Below are 20,382 nucleotides of genomic sequence, written 5' to 3' on the forward strand. Positions count from 1 at the left end.
CTTTTACAAAGCTGACAAAAACAAGCAGTGGGGAAAGGATTCGCCACTCAATAAATGGTGCTGGGATAGCTGGGTGGCCAGATGCAGAAGACTGAAACTCAAATCCTTCCTTACACTATATAAAAAAATCAATTCAAGATGGATTAACGACTTAAACGTAAAACATAAAACTATGAAAAGCCTGGGAGATAACCTCGGAAATATTATTTTGGACATAGGACTTGGCAAAGATTTCATGACGAAGATGCCAAAAGCAATTGCAACACAAACAAAAATTGACAAATGGGACATAATTAAACTAAAGAGCTTCTGCATAGCAAAAGAATGTATCAACAGAGTAAGCAGACAATCTACAGAATGGGAGAAAATAGTCACAAACTGTGCATCTAACAGAGGTCTAATATCCAGATCTATAAGAAACTTAAGCAAATTTATGAGAAAAAAAAAGCAATATCATTATAAACTGGGCAGAGGACAGGAACAGACACTTTTCAAAAGAAGACATATATGTGGCCAACAAGCATACGAAAAAATGCTCAACATCACTAATCAATAGAGAAATGCAAATCCAAACCACAGTGAGATACCATCTCACACCAGTCAGAATGGCTATATTAAAAAGTAAAAAATAACAGATGCTGGCAATGTTGTGAAGAAAATGGAATGCTTATATACTGCTGATGGGAGTGTAAATTATTTCAGGCATTGCAGAAAGCAGTGTGGCAATTCCTCAAAGAACAGAATTACTATTCAACCCAGCAATGCTATTACTGGGTATATACTCAAAGAACTATAAATATAAATGTATCTGTCTACCATAAAGACACATACATGTGTATGTTTATTGCAGTACTATTCACAATAGCAAAGACATGGAATCAACCTAAATGTCCATCGGGCATAGACTGGATCAAGAAAATGTGGTACATATACACCATGGAATACTATGCAGACATAAAAAAGAATGAGATCATGTCCTTTGCAGCAACATAGATAGAGCTAGAGGCCATTATCCTAAGCAAACTGATGCAGGAACAGAAAAACAAATACCACATGTTGTCACTTAATGGTGGAAGCTAAACAATGAGAACACATGGATACTAGGAGAGAAACAACAGACACTGGGCCTACTTTAGAGTGGAGTGTGGAAGGAGGAAGATGATCAGGAAGAATGCCTATTGGGTACTATGCTTATTACCTGAGTGATAAAATTATCTGTACATTAATCCCCATGACATGCAATTTACCTATATAAACCTGCATATGTACCCCTGAACCTAAAATAAAAGTTAAATCAAAGAAAGTTGATTTTTTTTTTAAAAGATTAACAACACTGACAAATCTTTATCTAGAATGACCAAGTGCAAAAGGGAGAAGGCTTGAATTACTAAAATCAAGAATGATACAGAGGATATCACTACCAACTTCACAGAACTCAAAAGGATAGTATGAACAATTGTACACCACCGAATTAACCTAGATGAAATGGATAAATTCCTAGAAAGATACACACTACTGAAACTGACTCAAGAAATAGAAAATATCAATAGACCTAAAACCGGTAAAGAGATTGAATTTGTTTTAAACAAAATGCCCACAATAAAAGCTCAGACTCACATGGCTTTCCTAATGAATTCTAACAAATGTGTAAAAGAAGAATTAACACCAAACCTTCACAAACTCTTTCAAAACACAAATAGAAGAGGAGGGAACACCAATCAACTCATTCTATGGAGCTGGCATTACTCTGATACAAAAGTTATCTCAAAATCAAGGAGATATCTAAATGCAAGAGCTAAAACTCTAAAACTCTTAGAACAAAACATAGGTGTAAATCATTATGATCATGGATTGGACAATGGTTCCTTAAATATAACACCAAAACAAAAGCTACAAAAGAAAAAAGTAGATAAATTAGATTTCATCAAAATAAAAAATTTTTGTGCTTCAAAGAACACCATAAAGAAAGTGAAAAGGCAACTCACAGAATGGGAGAAAATATTTGCAAATCATATATCTGATAAGGATATAGTGCCTGGAATGTATAAAGAACATTTGCAATTCAGCAATAAAAAGACAACACGATTAAACAATGAAAAAAGGATTTGAACTGAAATTTCTCCAAAGACAAACAAGTGGCCAGTAAGCACATGAAATGATGCTTGACATCAATTAGTTATTAGGAAAATATCGAATCAAAACCATGAATAGATACCACTTTATACCCTGTAGGATGGCTATAATATTATAATAAAAAGATAGACAATAAGGAGGTTGACAGGGACATGGAAAAATCAAATCGCTTGTACATTGTTTTGGGGAATGTAAAATGGTCATTCTTCAAAAAGTTAAAATTAGAGTGACTTTACAATCCAGACATTCCACTCTTAGGTCAAAGAAAAATAAAAACATAATGTCCACACAAAAACTAAAAACGAAACACACAAAACTGAAAACCACTGGGCCATACACATTTAAAGGCTGGACTTTACAGTATGTAAGTGATAAGTCAGTAAAGCTGTCCAAAATGTAAAAGAGTGAGGCACCCACGGTGCAGAATTTAAGGAGGCATTTATTCTCATGCAAACACCTCCTTAAATTTTGTGCCATAGTTGTTCCATGTGCTTCACCCTAGTCCGGGACCTGCCACCAAACTTCTAAGTTTCTCACAGGAAGAGAGGCCTAATGAAATCCTGGAGAAGCTGTGCCACAAAGGCCTATGTGAAAGCTGACCCAAGTGATACAAGGCTGGGGGACTATACTAGACATCATTATGTGCCCTTCAGCTTTCCTTTGAGGAGTGACTTGATCCACTAAGCCTGGTGAGTACTGCAAGCAGAATAGCCTTGATCTGTCAGTCTCTTCAGGGTTGCCTGAGCTGCACAAAGACACCTTGGTCAAGGTAGTGCTGCTTCTGAGTCAGTCTACCTGCAGCAATTGATAGAAGAAATAATCTAAAGGCTCAGCCATTTCATCCCAATGTGAGATAACTCTCATGTGTCACTTTTAGCTGCACAGCGCCCTGTAGTGTAGGCTGAGGCTATTGTCAGGCCACCAGCATAGCTCAATTTCTTCCTCTACCCAGTCATGTGTGCTTCCCTCCTTTAAACTGGTGCTATTAGGACTTTGACCTAAGAGTGGAATGTCTGGATCATAAAGTCACTCTAAGTTTAGCTTTTGGAAGAACTGCCAAGGGCACTTCCTAATAAACATTCTGTACACTGAACTCAGTCTCAAAGTTTGCTTTCCTGAGAACCTAATCTACCACAGGGTCTAGGGAAATTATAAGCAAACAAACACATGAACAAAAAAACACACGAAACTGATTAGAAGTAACCACGACCTTCTTCAGGGATGTGCTACTCACTTGTAAAGGTACCGGATCCCAGAATGAAAAGATAATCCCACCTCCGCTTTTAGAAAAATCATTCATATGAATGGCCTGAATTCCTTTTCAGAATGAAACTGGATGTGGGGAGGGAGGCAATGAATAAGTAAATGATTATAAACACTGAGTGCAGCCACAGATGCTGGCAGCGGTGGTAGGGCATAGTGGGAGCAATGTGGTACAGGCTGGCTGAGAAAGGGATCCATCACATTTTTTCCCTCAAGGAGCTTACAGTCTTTTGATAGACATGGAAGATAACCTATATAACCATATATCTTTGGGGCAGGGAAAATGGCTATAGTCTGAAACTCTTTTTCTTTGAGTTTTTAGCTATCTTGTCCTGTTTCTTTTCTCCTTTACAATAGAGCCCCTGGTTCTTGCTGCACATACTCTTGCCCTGAAAGTCAGGGCAGCCTCCCAGAATATCTGTAGGACAGGCCAATGTATCATGGACTTAGATGCAGGCTCAGTGGGAAATCTTGTGAGGAGAAGCTGTTTTTGATGAGCAGGTCATGGACCTTAGGGCATCAGTCAAGATCCTTGTCAACATATTAATGTGGTTTGACAAAGAATTTCCACCATCTCTTATTCCATGAACATTGCTTATAGAATAACTCACTAAATATGGAGTCACAGAACCTAGAATCTATTTCCATCTTACCCTGATCAGCCATAGGTGTACATGGCATTGTTATTTGGTGGGTCTAGAGAGGTCCTTTTGCCTATGATCTATCTTCATGATTAGTAATGCTTTTCTTTTAGGTTGAAGGTTTTTCTTATCCATCCAAGCACAATCTTTTGAAAAATAAAATGGAAAAAATAAAAAAGTATCTGAAGCATTAATATTTATTTTTATGATCCTGGCAAAGTTGCAAAACATCTGTGAGCTGGAGTTTTCTTGGGTATAAAATGAAATGAGAATACCTGTGTGGCCCACCTATGGTGATTGTTAGAAAGATTAAAGTAATGAAGGTGAGAGTTTAAAGCTACTATATAATTGTAAGGGATTACTCTTTTCAGCTGTCTTTACTTCATTATAAATATATCTGCTAATTTTATCTCTTTCTTTCAGGACAGGAGTTTTAAAGGGAAAAAAGGGAGGGATGATTTGGGAGAAGTTACATGATTTACTTGTCAAAGGCAGATCTGGCCATGTGTCTAACTGGGAGATACTGGGATAAACCCAACAGACAGGGAGGGTAGAAAATTGCTGGTGACAATAAATTAATCACCTTGTAGCATTCCAAGAGAAAGCTCTGGGCCACATGGTGTCCAAAAAGTGCCAAATGCAGGTAACTTCACTTATTCATTCATCTATCCATCCATTCATTCAAAAAACATTTAACCAGCTTTCGCTTCATGCTCAACACTGGGAGGGTTGAATAAAACAGTCTCACAAAGTGGTAGCAGAGACAGCCTAATAGATCACCCATTTCAGCATAATGTGGCAAAGCTGTGATTGAGGTAGCAAGACTACGAGAGGAGCACAGAGGAGGAGCATCTATATTGGATTAGGAAGCTCGAGAAAGGTTTCTTGGAAGAGGTGATGCTTGAGCTGAATTTAGAAGGATGAGTAAGTCTTAGATGATGTGGGGGTGGAGAGAGCATTTTCCTGGAAGAGGGAACAATATGTGCAAAGACTTGGAAGCCTAAAGTGCCTGTCATATTTTAAGGAACAAGTAGTTTCAAATGATTGCTTTGAAGGTGTGTGATGGGTGGTGGGGGTAGGCGGGAAGAGAGGTGTGTGCAGAGGTGGGGATAACAGAGCAATAAGGGATGGTATAGCCAAAACTTCTGAACTTGATCCCGAAAGCTTTGTGAAATCTGAAAACAGGGTCACAGTGACACCGCCAGAATGACATTTTAGAAAGAGGGCAGAATTGATAGGAGGAGTTCGCCTGGAGGCAGGAAGCTCAGTTAGAGCCCAAGCAATAGCAGTAAGGGCATGAACTAAGGCATCCTGGCCAGCAGAATGGGAAGCAGTGGGAGAGCTAATAGAATCTGCAGAAGTTGAAAATACGAAGCTCTGTGACTGAGTATAATAAGTGTGACAAGTCAGAATGACTCCCAGAAACTAAAATGTATGGATAATTTGGGGTTAGTAACTTGCTACTTTTACTTAACTGTTTCTTTACCTCACTGGGAGGGTAGGTATCTGCTACTGGTCCAGCTACTTTCAGCTTCTGGGAGGGGAACCTAGCATCATCTACAGCTCCATTCAGTTAAATAGAGAACCAATCCCAACCTCAGTCATGCTCAGGCCATTATTTGCTTTAAGAAATTGAGCTCATTTAAATCAGACTTTCACAGCATGGAGGTCTCCAATTTCTCAGTCTTTGCAAGGCCTGGATTCCTTGCCATACCTCAATCCCCCCAGCCTCCCAGAGCAGTTGATGGTGACCGAAAGCAGCCTTCTCCACAGGGTCATCCTCTCCATCGTATAGTCCCTCTTCCAGCCACACATGCCATCCTCTGTCGGAAGTGACAGATGATATTTTGGTCTTGGGATTTCCTCTTTGGAGTCTGTCTGTCACTTCTCCAGTCTGTGATGAATGCATTCTTAAGAGCTTAAAGGCTGTTTGACTAGAGCTGAGGCATCTATTTTAGGTTGAGAATTGCTGACATCCAGGAGCATTTTTTTTAAATAGAAAGAATGAGTATTAGAAAGAGATACCCTGTTCTCTTTTGTAGCAATATTTCTATGCTACCTAGTGATCAGGGATGGCATGGTATACTTTAGAATCCATCAATTATGGCCCAGGGTTGATTACAAACATGGCCACAATTTCTTCCTCTCCCAGTATACATGTCCTTGTGATGCGACCTTGTAGTTTCTCCCATCAAGAGGGGAAGATTCCCTTTTTCTCAGGGCATTGCAAGAATGGGAGTTTTCAGAGGGAAGAAGGAAGGGATGATTTGGCAAAAGTAATGTGATTTACTTGGTATATCACTCAGGGAAGGCAGGTCTGGATATATGTTTAACTAAGTGGCAGACTGTACTGGATCAACTTCAAAGATGAGGAGAGTTGGGAAGTTGTTGGGAAAAATAAATTAATTGTTTTGCAACTCTCTAGAAGACAGTCCTGTGCCACAAAATGTCCAAAGAGAACCAAGTGCAAATAACTGCATTTATTTATTCATTAACATATTCAAAAACATTTAGCCAGATTTTAATTTGTGTCTCTTGGGCATTATAAGAGTTGAGGCAGGTTAATAGATCACCATTTTGAGTATAATGTGGCAACCCTAGCTGAGATTAGCTGAGCCCATCCCAGCCCAAGCCAGAAGAACCACCTATCAGAATCACACATTAAATAAATAGTTATGTTTTTAAGCCTCTAAGTTTTGAGTGGTTGGTTGTATAGCAAAAGATAACTGCTGCCTAATCTAAGTCTAGAGCATCATTATTTTGGTCTTTATTTACCTGGAAAGATCCTTAGGGCTCCCCTGAAGTGGGTTATACCAAAGTTTAAGGTAAAAATGTTTCATGCACTAGAGTGGAAGAAGATTTCATGAAAGCAAAGAAAAATGCTTGGTTTATCACTGTTTGGAATATAGAACACAACCAGGATTAGTTAATTTTGTAAGGGTATACAAGGAAGGCGAGACCCCAATAACCTTTAGAATTTACAAGCTTATGAATGTAATTAAAGATATTCCTTTAATTTTTTATTGCCTTAAGTAACAATTGATTTGGTGATTTTTCTGTTTCCTTTTTATTAAAAACATTTAGCTCATAAAAACCTTACACTTAGCTTATTTATCATAGAAAAAAATTACCTTTCAGTTTCTCCTGGGTAATCTGCAAATTCTACACATTTTACCAAAATGAACCATGTGGTGCCTGGGACAATGTGAAACTTTCAAAGGTCCCTTTTGATAATAAAATATAAAATATGAGCATAAAACATCAACTATTATGATAAATCTACTATGGACCTAGGACTCTGCTTAAGGCTCAACATTCATTATCTCATTCAATTATTTCATCTACTCCCATGAGGTAAAAACTACCCTCATTAGTGATTTTCCTTATGAAGTAACTGAGGCTTAGAGACCCCCCTAAGGTGCAAGTCAGCAAGAGGCACCCGTGGCATCCAAGGGTGCCAGCCTTTGGATGCCTTCCTCCTAGCCGTCACTTTGTAGTGCTGTGTTTGGCTGGGACTGAATCCACACTCAGCCATTGTTCTCCATTATTGCTTGTGGGCCAGCCATTCAAATTTTCTGCATTTCTGTTCCTTCTTCTGTATCAAGAAGGTAACAATATACAGAAGCAGAAACGGTGGGCTGAAAATGCCATTTATATTAATGTATTAATAGATATGAAAGCTCTTTGAGAAAGTAAAACATTACCTTATCCACAGCAGGAAGTTTGTTTTTGTTTCTACAAAGATTGTCAAAGCAAGAAGTTTCAGGGCAGATCCCGGCAGGTCTCCACATTCCTCTGTCTCTTCTGCCTCTCTCTACACTAAATTTGAAGGATGTTCTATAAAGATGCATGTTTTAAACAATTCCTAGTCCCGGTCCACTAGACTGAGCCCGAAACACCTTCAACCCTAACAGAAAACAAACTTTTACCTAGAAGCTCAGGAACACTGAGTGATCTGTCATTGCCCTTTGAGAGAGGCAGAAGCTGGTAGCAACGAGGATGTTTTATGAGTGACAGGGAAGGCAAAATGTCTGTGAAGATAAATGGTATTTATTAGGTGAGAAGGTTTAGGAAATTCCAAAATATGGCCAGTGTATACAGCAGGAGGTAGTCACTGCCTTTGTGCTTCCTGAAGAATGCAAACTTGCTTCAGGATCACATTAGATGGGATGGTGTTTAGAGGAAATGTTTTTTTTTTTCTTTTTTGGCTGTTGTTGTCTGGAAATGGGATTTGTTCCTTGTGTGGTCCCAAGTAGTCCCAACCACACAGATACACAGACATGCAGACATACATATAGATACAGGTACATAGGCACACACAAGTGCCCACGCAGACCCATGCCCAGATCACAAAACACCCACTTACGTAGTATTCTTCTATTTTAAAAAATATTTAACAAATATTACAGAAGGAAAATAAATAGATAAGGCAAAATGAATTCTTAATCCCTTAACAAGGAAGAAGGGAAAATGTATAAAATGTTGATATCAGGCCCAAGGCCAGTGATGAGGGTTACCCCGCTTGTCCCACAAATCACATGTAACAAGACAGAGATTACCAGTCATACAGCATTTCGTTCTCACATGGTGTCATTTCCATAAACGCAGTATATAAAGAACACAATGATGAGTGCTAACTCAGGTCATTGGGGAAGAGTCAAACGTTAATAAAGAAGGTTTGGTTATCAAATTGAAGTTTTAAAACTTGTCTCAAAAGTATGTTACAAAACTGCTATAAATAAATAAATACACATATATGTATGTGTATATAAATATATATATGAATAATTACTTTTCCTCCAGTATTTCTCCATCAGCAGGAATCTAGACTGCTGAGTAAGGAGCGACATGATCCTTGCATTCACAGAGGCACTAACTGTTCTTTTGTGTGTCCTAAATGATGTCACTGACATGCCTTTTACCCAGCCACACCCAGGTACTGCTGGTGTACAGTTCAGGCTTACTGGACAATTTTAGTTCAGGTCACCGAAGCCACCTTCTGGCAAATGAGTCTTTGTAATTGAGAGAACTTCCATCAGTATTCTATGCCCATAAATAAGAGGAAACCCTCTACTCTAAAGGGGAGTAAAGCTCATTTTCTAAGTCTGTTACCTGTGAGTGTTTTAACCCCTTGCCACCCCAGACAACTCCTAATATTCCAATCTCACTATCACCTTGTGGCTATTTAAATTTGAACCCCTTCTTGGTTCTCTCTGAACTAGAAATACTGAAGCCGTGGTGACAACTTTATTAAACTCCTTCTCCTTCACCTTGCAGAGGGCTGTCTGCTGAGCCCCATGGGCAGCTGCAGAATCATGAACATCATGCCAAGAACAGATTTCTTAAGCAACTTTTTCCTGTGGGGAGAAAGATCCCTCTTCCCTCCTTCCAAAACCAAACAAAAACCAAAATGGACTCTGCTTGCCTACTTAACCTTCCCACCCATCTACCTAATCTGTTCTTTTACCATAAGTTCTGTGACAAGAACAGGCACCTGACTGTTAGCTGGCTCAGGGTGAGCTCTCATATTCCATAAGGGTCCCTTAAAATCAGTTGTAGCTGAGATTATAACCAAACTTGGATATTCAGGAGGTTTGGCAACAGACCTAAATCCCTCGTGTAAACCTGCATTCCTCCTGCCCAACCCCATTCCCCAAATCTGCCATCACACACATAAAACACCTGCATATCACATGGGGACACCTAGGCACCCTAGGTCTCAATAAGAGTTCAAGACAGCTGAGGTTGCACATATTTACTAATTGATTCACTCATTAATTCAACAGAAATGTATCTCTGGCACTGTGTAAGGTGCTATGAAGCTTCAAAGATAAAAATGGTAATGTCTCTGCCCCCAATGAGCTTTAAACTTTGACTGTGACTTGGGATTAGATTACACCTAAATTTTCCATGATGATATTTTCAGGGGCTCATTAAAAGGGAGGCACAGATGACTGATTTAAAGGAGGACAGATAAAATTGAAGGATTGGAAAATGAGGACTATTAGGAAAAGCTAGAAGCAGCACTATTATTTAGCATAGAAGGAAAAAGCTGAAGTGATAACTTAATAAGAGTATTTAACTGTATAGAGGATGGACTCCATTATGGTTCTATCATCCATGAATTTATCTAAAACCCTTTTTGAACCAAATTATCTTTTTTAAGTTTGCACTAGCTCTTGGAGTAATGAGTTCCTTATGTGGACTGCCTGCTGTGTGAAATAACACATCCTTTTGTGTTTTCTGAAATTTCTTCCTCTAAGCTTACAGGAACTCCCAGTAATTCTGAGTTTCCAGGATTTAGTGAGTAGGTCCCTCTGTCGTGTGCCCTCTACCTGTACACTGCATGACTTAGCAGGCTTCTTTTATATCCTTCCTCGAGCCTCTGTTTTTCTGAAGATTCTTTGTTTTTCTGAAGATTCTTTGCTTTTCCTTATAGAGAAGACCATCAAAATTTGTTATCAGATTGGCTACACATTTTCCTGAGATTTCTCTATGTCTGGTGTGTCTTTTAGGGGGTGTGCTAAACCCAACACATCTGTCATTCAATACACTGTATTTAAATGATTTCAAAACACATTATTCCCCTCCCACATATTTTAACATCTCTAAAATGAAGATATGTCTTATAATCAAGTTAAGAAAGCAATGTATCAAAATTTAATTGGCAACATGTTTTCTTTCTTAGTGGTAAGGAAAGATAAAGGTGTGTCTTCACCTTCACTTTCAATGTCACAAAATACAGTATTGGTCTATTGTTGGTGTTCTTTAAGGAGCAGTAGCTGCTAAGGCGTAATGGTAATACTTATGCGATGCCTCAGGATTTTGCTAATGTGTGCATTTGTTCAATGTTAGTCAGGTGCTTTTTCTTCCCCACCAACATCTTTGTTGTCTAAGAGACTGAGGCAGTGTCTCTGTTATTTATAACTCTTAGTACAACACCAAATACCCGTCAGTGCTTAAATGATGCCAACCAACAAGACTGGTGAGGAAACACTTGTAACCTGGCTTCAATTCTTAACCTGCTTCCCAGGCAAAACCTTCAGGATTGTTTTCTGTATTGGTTCTGTCTAGAAGTTTAGTAAAAGAATATCTACCCCACATCCTACCAACCAAATTAGAGGATAAAAGCCAAGACAATGTGGGGATGGTACTCTGAACTCCTGGGGAAAAATTGTAGAAAGTAGCACAATATCATTATTATTGTCATGTTCACCATATCCCTTGAAATCTAACCCATCCTGGAGAATGAATTTTCAACTAAAGTACAGTTCTGTAATCGGAGCTTAATTGGAGGCAGAGACTGTTCAGCAAGCTTCTCGGCATGATTCTCCTTTCTATGGCAGATTGTATTTCACTTTGCATAATGAGGCAATCTATCTATTTACTGATTATTTCCTTATGTAACTTGAGCGCCGAAAGGAAGTCACCACCAAGACCTCAAACTACTGACTAATAAACATGTTTCCAACTCCTGATGTGCAGAGCACTTAAGATACCTCTCTCACTTGCAGACTGCAGTTTGTGCACAATGTATGTCAGAGGTCATATTTTGCCAGGAGGCAAAGTTTACATTCTTGGCACTTTATTTAGAAAGCCAGAAGGAAAAGAATGAGGTAAAATCTCCATGGCTGGCATCTTGATGGTATGAGAAAGGATGTGAAATTCCTAGAGCTTCTCTAATAATCGCACAGCTAACATTTGTATAGTACTTTATAATTTCATGTTTATTTGCTCCTCATTAGCACCATGATAGAAATAAATAGAACAGGTATTATACCACTCTGTATATAAAAAAAAATAATTGGGGCAGATGGCTTGCCCAAAATCACACAGTTAATAATTGAGAGAGCCAAGAATTGAATCCAAGTGGTTTTGATCCACAGCCATAGGAAAATGATGCCCTTTTCTCTATTGTTTCTGTCTAAAAGTTTAGTAAAATAATATCTACCCCACATCCTCCCAACCAGGTTTGGGGATAAAAGCTGACAATATTCCAGGCATTACCCCCAGCCTTGTGACAGCCAGGACTAGTGTCCACCTGCATTAGGTCCCTGATGGTTCAGACAAGGGTGCCAACAATGTTGCACCAGTTTCCTTAGATCATTTCCTCAACCATCCAATTTGTTTCAGCAGCATAGGCCTGGTGCACTTCACCCACTCTAATGGTAAAATTGACCTTCCAGAAACATTGCCTTTCTCCCATTATTGCTATCACACCTCCTTTCTTGTTTCCTACATCGAATTTATCCTATTATATACCTTTTGTTTATTTATGTCTATTTACTGTCCATCTACCCAGTAGAATATAAGATGCATATGGGCATATATTGTTATGTACTCAGGGCTTAGCATGGTCCCTGACACAGAGTAGGCATCCAACAAATATTTCTTAAATGAGTGAGTGAATAAAAGTTGCCTGAAATGGCCAAATTTCGCAATCAACACCAAATTTAACAGCATGGACTTTTAAAAGTGATCGAGTTTACTATGTATTCATTTCTTAGAGCAACCCTGTGTTCAAAGTAGTCATGGTGTTTGATAGTGTCAACCCAGAGTCTTGAATTGTACTGCCAGGAATAGCGTATCATCTGCATTTAATTATACATTTACTGTATTATAAACCATGGTTATCTTATTACAACTGGAGGCAAATTAAAAGGAATGCCAAATAGCACACTAGGGACCACTGTGGTGATACAGTCTAGACTTCAGAATAGCAGTAGCTGTATTTATGGTCTTCCTGGGTTCAACATTTTCATAATTCTTCATACTAACTCAATGAACCATCTAATTTTTCCAAACTTATGTAAGAAACCTTGGTAACCTGGTAAGAAAAAAAAAACCCTATATTCAATGTAGCATATATCTTGTACATTCAGCAAATCTCTCCTTTGCCCATAAACTGTCTCTTGTAAAGCTCAGCAAAGTTTCAGGAAAAATCTCTAATTTCTCTCAATAGCATTGAATTCCTCTGTGCAGACATTGTGTAGTGCTGGTCGATGTGCTTGTTAAATTGACCCAGTGCTTATGTTTTAGTTAGAACTGAAGACACTGACATAAGTCAGTATTACTTATCACTGTCCTTGATCTGCTCCTTGGGATAGGAACTGCATGCATTTGCTTCCAACAGGTTGGATGGACATCAGTAGTAAATAATAAATTATAAATATAGGTCACCTGCTGATCCACAGCGGCCACTGACAATTATAAGCTTGCTTCCAGGACATCTGAACCAATAATACCTCCTCCACACATCCTTCCAAACCACTTCCTTTTTGAAATATATTATTAGGTTAGTGCAAAAGTAATTGTGGTTTTTGCCATAACTTTTAAATGGCGAGAACCGCAATTATAGAATCTCACTTATCTCACAGTAGAGAAACACAAAATCTAGACTTAACCAGGTCTGCCACCCAGGAATATAAGCCTTACTTGCTGAGACACTTTGGGATATATAGACATGTTTTTGCTAAAAATAAAATGTCTTTGGGGTCTCAAATTGTATGAAAATGTATTAATTTATGAATCAACAAAATGAAACAATATGCTTGTCTTAAAACCATAGTATTTTGAGGAAGTGAAGTCCAACCTCATCTATGTAGTTTAAGAATCCAATATCTTCCCATTAGAGATGAAAAAAAATGGAGACCCAGAGAAGTAAAAGACTTGTCTGAAGTCACGTGGTTACTTAGACACAGAAATGCTGTCTTTTCAATGTTCAAATCAATATGGTCTGTGGATGCTAGAAAAGAGAATATGGCTGGGTTTGTAGGCTTATACACCGGGAGTAATGTTTCTAAAGTTTCTTTCTGAGTAGCTATTCTCAGTTTTTGTGAGGCTGTGGTTCACTTAACTACAACCCTGAAGCTGCCTGGAATTAAGACAGTCTTCGGGAGCCCTTGAGGTCTTCGTTGTCATCTTAGAATGTAGTTATCTTAGTACATTGCCTTGGGTTGGTGGTAGAGGGAGTAGTGGTGGCTGAGGGGAGGGAAGAGGCAAAAGGAAAATGACAAAAGTGCGAGTCCTCTGTGGACCAGGGAGAATAAACCTTTAGTGGCAGAGGATATCTGTGCTTTGTCCCAGCTGTGCCAGGCATGAAGAAGAAGCCCTTTGTTATAGACCCTGTTTTCCTGACCCAGGAATAGGAATGGGTTAAAAGGAACTAATTGCCTGTTACATTCTAGGATAGCCTTCTATTCAGGTTAATTGCAGAGGTTTCATCTGCTGGTCAGTGCTCTTCATTTCAAAAAGCAGTTACTGTGGATGGGGGTAAAAATTTTTTTTGGACACATCCCAGCATAATTTGGTTAAGCCTTGAGATCACTTTTGAGAATTCAATGAAAAGCACTGTTTATCATATGATTAGCCAATTACAATAAGATATTTAAAAGTTGTATTATTCATTGTTTCACATGACAGGCCACCAGAAAAATTAAATTTCATTCTCCTATTTAAGATTTACTCTCATTCTTAGCTTCAAGGGCAGGGTACAGCTAAGGTTTGTGTGGTGGTGGTCTATGAAGAAATTGAAGGGTGATGCTTCTGCACTTTGATTGGTTCATGTACACCTGGCTCTGGTCTTATTTCCTCAGGAGATTATGCCTCCCATGCATTATGCTTCTAGAATGTTAGCTATTCTGTCTGATTCACATCCTAAACCACTTTACAGTGTCATGTGTCACTGAGCTGAGCTGTGTCATTGACTCTCTGAGGTCTCTTTAAATATGAGCATCTAGTGACTTTGGGCAGAATTATCATCAGTGAAGTGATAGAACTTGCCTGCAATCAATGACTACGTAAATCTTCCTTAAAAAACAAAACAAAACAAAGCAAAACCCAACTAGTTCACCACCTGAAATGTAGTAACATTCCAAATTGTGATTATTCTGAGAAGACAAAAAGCATAGCCATGTCACCAATTAGTCTGTGTATATGAAAGGGCCAGAATGTACACAGTTCAAACTGACTGAGAATTTTCCAGGGCTACTTTGCTGGAGATGAATGTCTAGGATGTGATGAATTGCTCCGGGAATATCCTTCTCCCTGGTGGTGGGGACTTTTGGTAGCCAAGAGCTATCCTAGTAGACTTCTAATAGAGGTGGATTTTGAAAAGAAAGAGTAGCAAAGTGGGTAAGAGCTCGGGCACTGAAACAAGACTGCCTGGATATGAAAGGTGGGGCCATTGCCTATTAGATATATGACTTTAGACATGTTGTTTGTGAACAAATTTCTCACCCATTGTCGGTAAAATAGGAACAGTAATACCACTAACTTTATAGAGATGTTGAAATAATTACATATATTAATACATATTAAGGATTAGAATAATGCCTGGCACATAATAAGTGCTCAGAAATGTTACACTTACTATTGATGATAATTTGATTAAGCTGTCTATCTAATAGTAATTTTGAAGAGGGACCAAACCATAAAAATTTATCAATTTCTTGGCCTTCATGAAAACTGCTACATAGTGCAATGGAAAAGTCATTGATTTAGGAATTACCTCTAGCTGTGCTACTTTGGGATCATTATCTTACCTCTCTAAGATCCAGTTTCTTATCTGTAAAATGAAGTAGTAATATCCACCTGATGGAGTTATTATGAGGATTCAATAACACCATACATAAGAAACATTGTGGCTGATAAAGAGTAATGGTAATATATGTCACTCCTTTTCGCCTTCCCAGCCAAACTGAGTCAGCTGGGAGCTAATGTCATGTTTTTTAATCAGATTTTTTCAGAACGAGAAGGGAAATAAACTTAATTATGAATCCAATAAGTGTTGATTGAGAACCTAAGTGCACCAGGCCCCATGCTAGGCACTTGGGATACCACAGAGAATGGACCCTGCTCTCCCAGAGCATGCATTGTGCTGAAAAGATCAGCCTTGGTGGACAAGACATCCTCATTTTGGTATTCAAGAAGGTACAGGCTGGGCATGGTGGCTCACGCCTGTAATCCCAGCACTTTGGGAGGCTGATGTGAGCAGATGACCTGAGGTCAGGAGTTCGAGATCAACATGGCGAAACCCCATCTCTACTAAAAGTACAAAAATTAGCCCAGCATGGTGGTAGGCACCTGTAATCTCAGCTATTTGGGAGGCTGAGGCAGAGAGAATTGTTTGAACCCAGGAGGTGGAGGTTGCAGTGAGCAGCGATTGGGCCACTGCACTCCAGCCTGGGTGACTGAGCAAGACACTGTCAAAATTAAAAAAAAAAAAAAAAAACAGGTATAGAAGGAAACATTGGTAACTATTATTATTTTATGAAAGAAGATCCAAGGAAATTTTTGTTTGAGAAGGAAGTTGCCTTTGGATTCTTTTCTCTCCTTGAGTTGGTCTGCCAAGCCCTGTCACACCATGGCACCTGAGTTGGTGCTTCACTCACGGAGAAAATAGAAGTCTAAGGGAACTGCATGTCACTGGTTAGGTTAATTTCACTATCCCATCTGTCTTCATGGCTCAAGATCTTCACATGCAGTTCCATAATCCTTTGGAACTCGAGACCATATAAGCCACTATGAGCTTACTGGCTGATTTAGCAGAAATTTGAAAAGGCGGCTACATGCAGATGTGCTTCATGGAGCTCAAAATAATGAAGTGCTTCATTGGGAGCTTGCAGTTTTACCTCATCCAAGCTACCCAAAACAAAATGAAGACTTTACAAGAAGAAAAACTGTAGTGTGTGGAAGGGAGATGTGTGGTACAGTAGAAGAAGTGTGAGCTTGGAGTTGGATGGACCTAGAATCAAGAGAGAAAAGTAGTTATTTCTGAAGTCAGAAATATCTTCATCATCTTACTAGCTACAGGACTTTGAGGATGTTACTCAACCATTCTATGCCTCAGTTTTTCAATCTGCAACATATGGGTAATAACATTAACAACTTTGTATAATTGAATATAATTAAAGTTCTCCAGAAAATGTTCTGGGGGAAAGGAAGGAGGTGCTGTCCTAGGATCATGCTGTGTATGACAGGTGAAGAGATTACTATAGGTAGGGGGATGGCAAGAAAAAACACATCCCATATTCTTTGCTTTGTGCTGGGGAAAGAGGAGATACAGGAAAAAAGAAAACATTAATTGAATATCTGAGTGCTAGATATTTTCCACACATTATTTAACGAAGTCTTCAGAAAAACCCTTAAGAAATGGTAGCTTACATGACCTACAGTTTTCAGATGAGGAAACAAATGGAAACTTCAAAAATTTATTGCCAATAAATGGCAGAGCTAAAAGTCAAGCTAGCTTATTCCCAAAACCCATCCTCCGCCCACTCTTCAAAAGATGAACAAGACCTTTCTTCAAAGATGAATAAAATCTTTCTTTCAAGGAGCTCACAGTCTGGCATAGTAGAAGAACACTATGATTATGTGGGATGGCATGACTTTCGTAATTACAGACTCTTCTGTGCAAATGGAGCTCTCTTTACTTCCTTATATCTGAATTTACCTTAATTCTTAAATCTCAAATACCACCAATTGGAAAAATTTTAATATTACCTCTTTAAGGTTAACATAGTCACTTCTACCATTTTAACCCTAATTTTTTTTTTTGGATATTCAGTCAGCTTAGGATTTTTTCCTCTGGTTCCTTAACCTAAAAGTGTTCTAAGCTCCAGGCACTCAAAAAATATTCTGGCATTTAGTCTGTGGCAGTTCTGTGATCTTGCTCACCTCTGCAGAGGGGAAATCTATACATCTCCACCCCTACTGCTCCTATCCTGATTTTCACAGTCCCATCATGGTCCAAGCCCTATCCCACCATCATGAGACATCTCCTTCATGACACTCAGGTGAATGCCCTTTTCTTATTAGGCTCTCCACCACATTGCAGTCCTTCAGGACAATATTGGATTCACCACATAAGACAGTTGATGATTAAAAAACCTGAAAAACAGAGAGCTCTCCATATGCCTACTTCAAAGAATCATTTTACTGTCCTAGCACACTTAATGAATAGCATTCAAGTTCTCTCTTACACCTTGTTCTCCCCACAGAGGCTTCAAGTCAAGGACTTTGAGTGTTTAGCACATAGCTCAGTTCCTGGTAGATGGTGAGTACTCAATAAATGTCTACTTTAAAACAATGTAATAAGAAATTCATGAACACTGAAAAAAATACTTAAAAACCAAAGACAGGTCTTCTTGAAGACCACTAAATGATATCCAGAGTTCTTCCTTGAGGATCTTATTTGTATTTAGCCCAACCAAATGAGAAAATATAGGGGCTAAGTTAAGGAAGAAAGGTAGAAAGTCATATGGAGATTAATTGGGACAAGAAACAAGGAAACAAATACTGAGCACTATGCGTGAAATGCGTTAACTCCTCTGAGATAACTCTGTGAGGAAAGTCTTGCCAGTGCTGATCAAGTTATAATTAAACAAATGTGGCAGAAAACTTTTTATTCTCTTTTAGTTCAGATAAAATGGTTTTGGACTTCTTTTTAAATGTCTTTTACTAAAACTCAAGGGAAAACATAACGAAAAACTATTTCACTTACATAAGGATATAAATTTTCCAGAAAGTAGGTGTTGAATCCAAATCTGGATGAGAACTAGCTACAAGCTGGCTTTGATGTGAATAGTTCTAAGCAACAGCACTTTGAAGAAAATTCATTAAATCCTGGAGCCCAAAGTGTTAATTCTGGCTTTTTTTCCCCCCCTGGTGAATTGTGCTTTGGTAAGAAAGGATGTCAGACAGTTAGTATGAGCAACTAAGTTAGTATGAGCAACTATGCTTCAGCAGTAATCAAAGACCAGGTAGAAATTCTAGGAGAAATTTTAAAAAAGGGATAATGTTTGTTGAGTCCCTATTAAGTACCAGGCATCTTAAATCACGTTATTCTTACAACAACTTTATAAGATGGGTATTATTATACCCATTTTGTAGATGAGGAAAATCTCAGGATTTTCTTCCTCAGATTTTCTTCTCTGAGGAGATCTCATGCCTTCTTTTGTGACACAAAAATGAGTTTGCTGAAATGTAGTAGCTTTAGTATTAGAAATGGAAATTGTCTCTAAGATAGGAAACAGAAATGTGGAGGTCAAAGGTAGGGCAGGGTTTGCAAATCTGCCTAACAATAAAATGAGGAGAAGGAATTAGGTCAGTGACAGAACTCTTGCCTCGGACTGGGAAGTTTCAGGGGAGTTCAATGCAGGTGGGGTATGGGATATGATCCACCTGTTAGGTAACGAATAAAAGGGAATGTTTATACCTTGGATTTTGGAAGTATTCTTAGTACAACCAGTAAAAGCCAATAACTCCTATTGTTTCTCAAGGGTTGGTGGTTAAATGAGATAATCTACCATCTTCAGTGTGAACTAATTATAATATGGTGGAGAGTATTATGATGTGGATCAGAGGTTACAGAAAAGACTAGATTTTGAGTTCAGATGCTCTCTTCATTCTTTGTTGTTGACATTGTAATTTGAGAATGGCCTAGTTGTTATAAAAGTCTAAGTCCCCCAATTTTGCCTGTGGCTGTTCCTACATTTTCTCCTCTGAGAAATGAGATGGGGCTACATTTTCCTATACTCAATAAACAGATACAATACAGGAAGCCCATCCACTAGGTAATTTTTAAAAAGCCACAACACATCAGGCTACAACAGGCTGACTTGGTGCCTTCTATACTTAGTGATGCTAGCATGAGCTTTCTTTTAATGGCGGCAAAGCCAAGGAGACCATACCTTGGCCTGAGGGTAGGATTTTCAATTTTCTATGAAATATCCAATTCACATCCCACAGTTCAGTTTCTTTCTGATCCCTGGACTGATGTGTTGATATTGGTTGGACTAGAGAAATGGTGTACTCCTCAGGTGGTGCCTGGAACCACTGGGCTGCCTTATTGAATACCAGCCAGAGCTGCCAGTCCCTGCTCTGTGTTTTTACACATCTACCACCGGCATCAGGTTTTATTAACAGGGGAGACTGGTTTCTAATGAAATATGGCCCTTAACTTCCTTTTATATTTGGTAATATCCTGAACTCTTTATCCAAATGAAGCATAAAGCACTTACAACTGTGTTTTGCCATTGCACTGACCGAGGAATATATTCATTTGCAGTAACATGGGATTCAATGGAGTGGAAAATAAGCTCTGAAAATTGCTCTTGCCACGAAATTGTATCAATAAATAGGAAAAGCCCATTTAGATTTCACTGACCAATCTCCCCCCTGTGACAGAAATTAATATGGCCAAGTGGTGTGTATGGAAGGTAAGACGCCGGATGTGCCAGAGGCTGAGTGAGCCATGTGTCAAGGCCTGCAGTGTAGCTAACTTATTTTACTGTTCCCAGAGCCAGCTGAGGATGCCTTTGTGTGTATGTGGTGGGGGGAGAAA

The sequence above is a fragment of the Pongo pygmaeus genome, chromosome 1, assembly GCF_028885625.2.
Source record: "Pongo pygmaeus isolate AG05252 chromosome 1, NHGRI_mPonPyg2-v2.0_pri, whole genome shotgun sequence".
Lineage (NCBI taxonomy): Eukaryota > Metazoa > Chordata > Mammalia > Primates > Hominidae > Pongo > Pongo pygmaeus.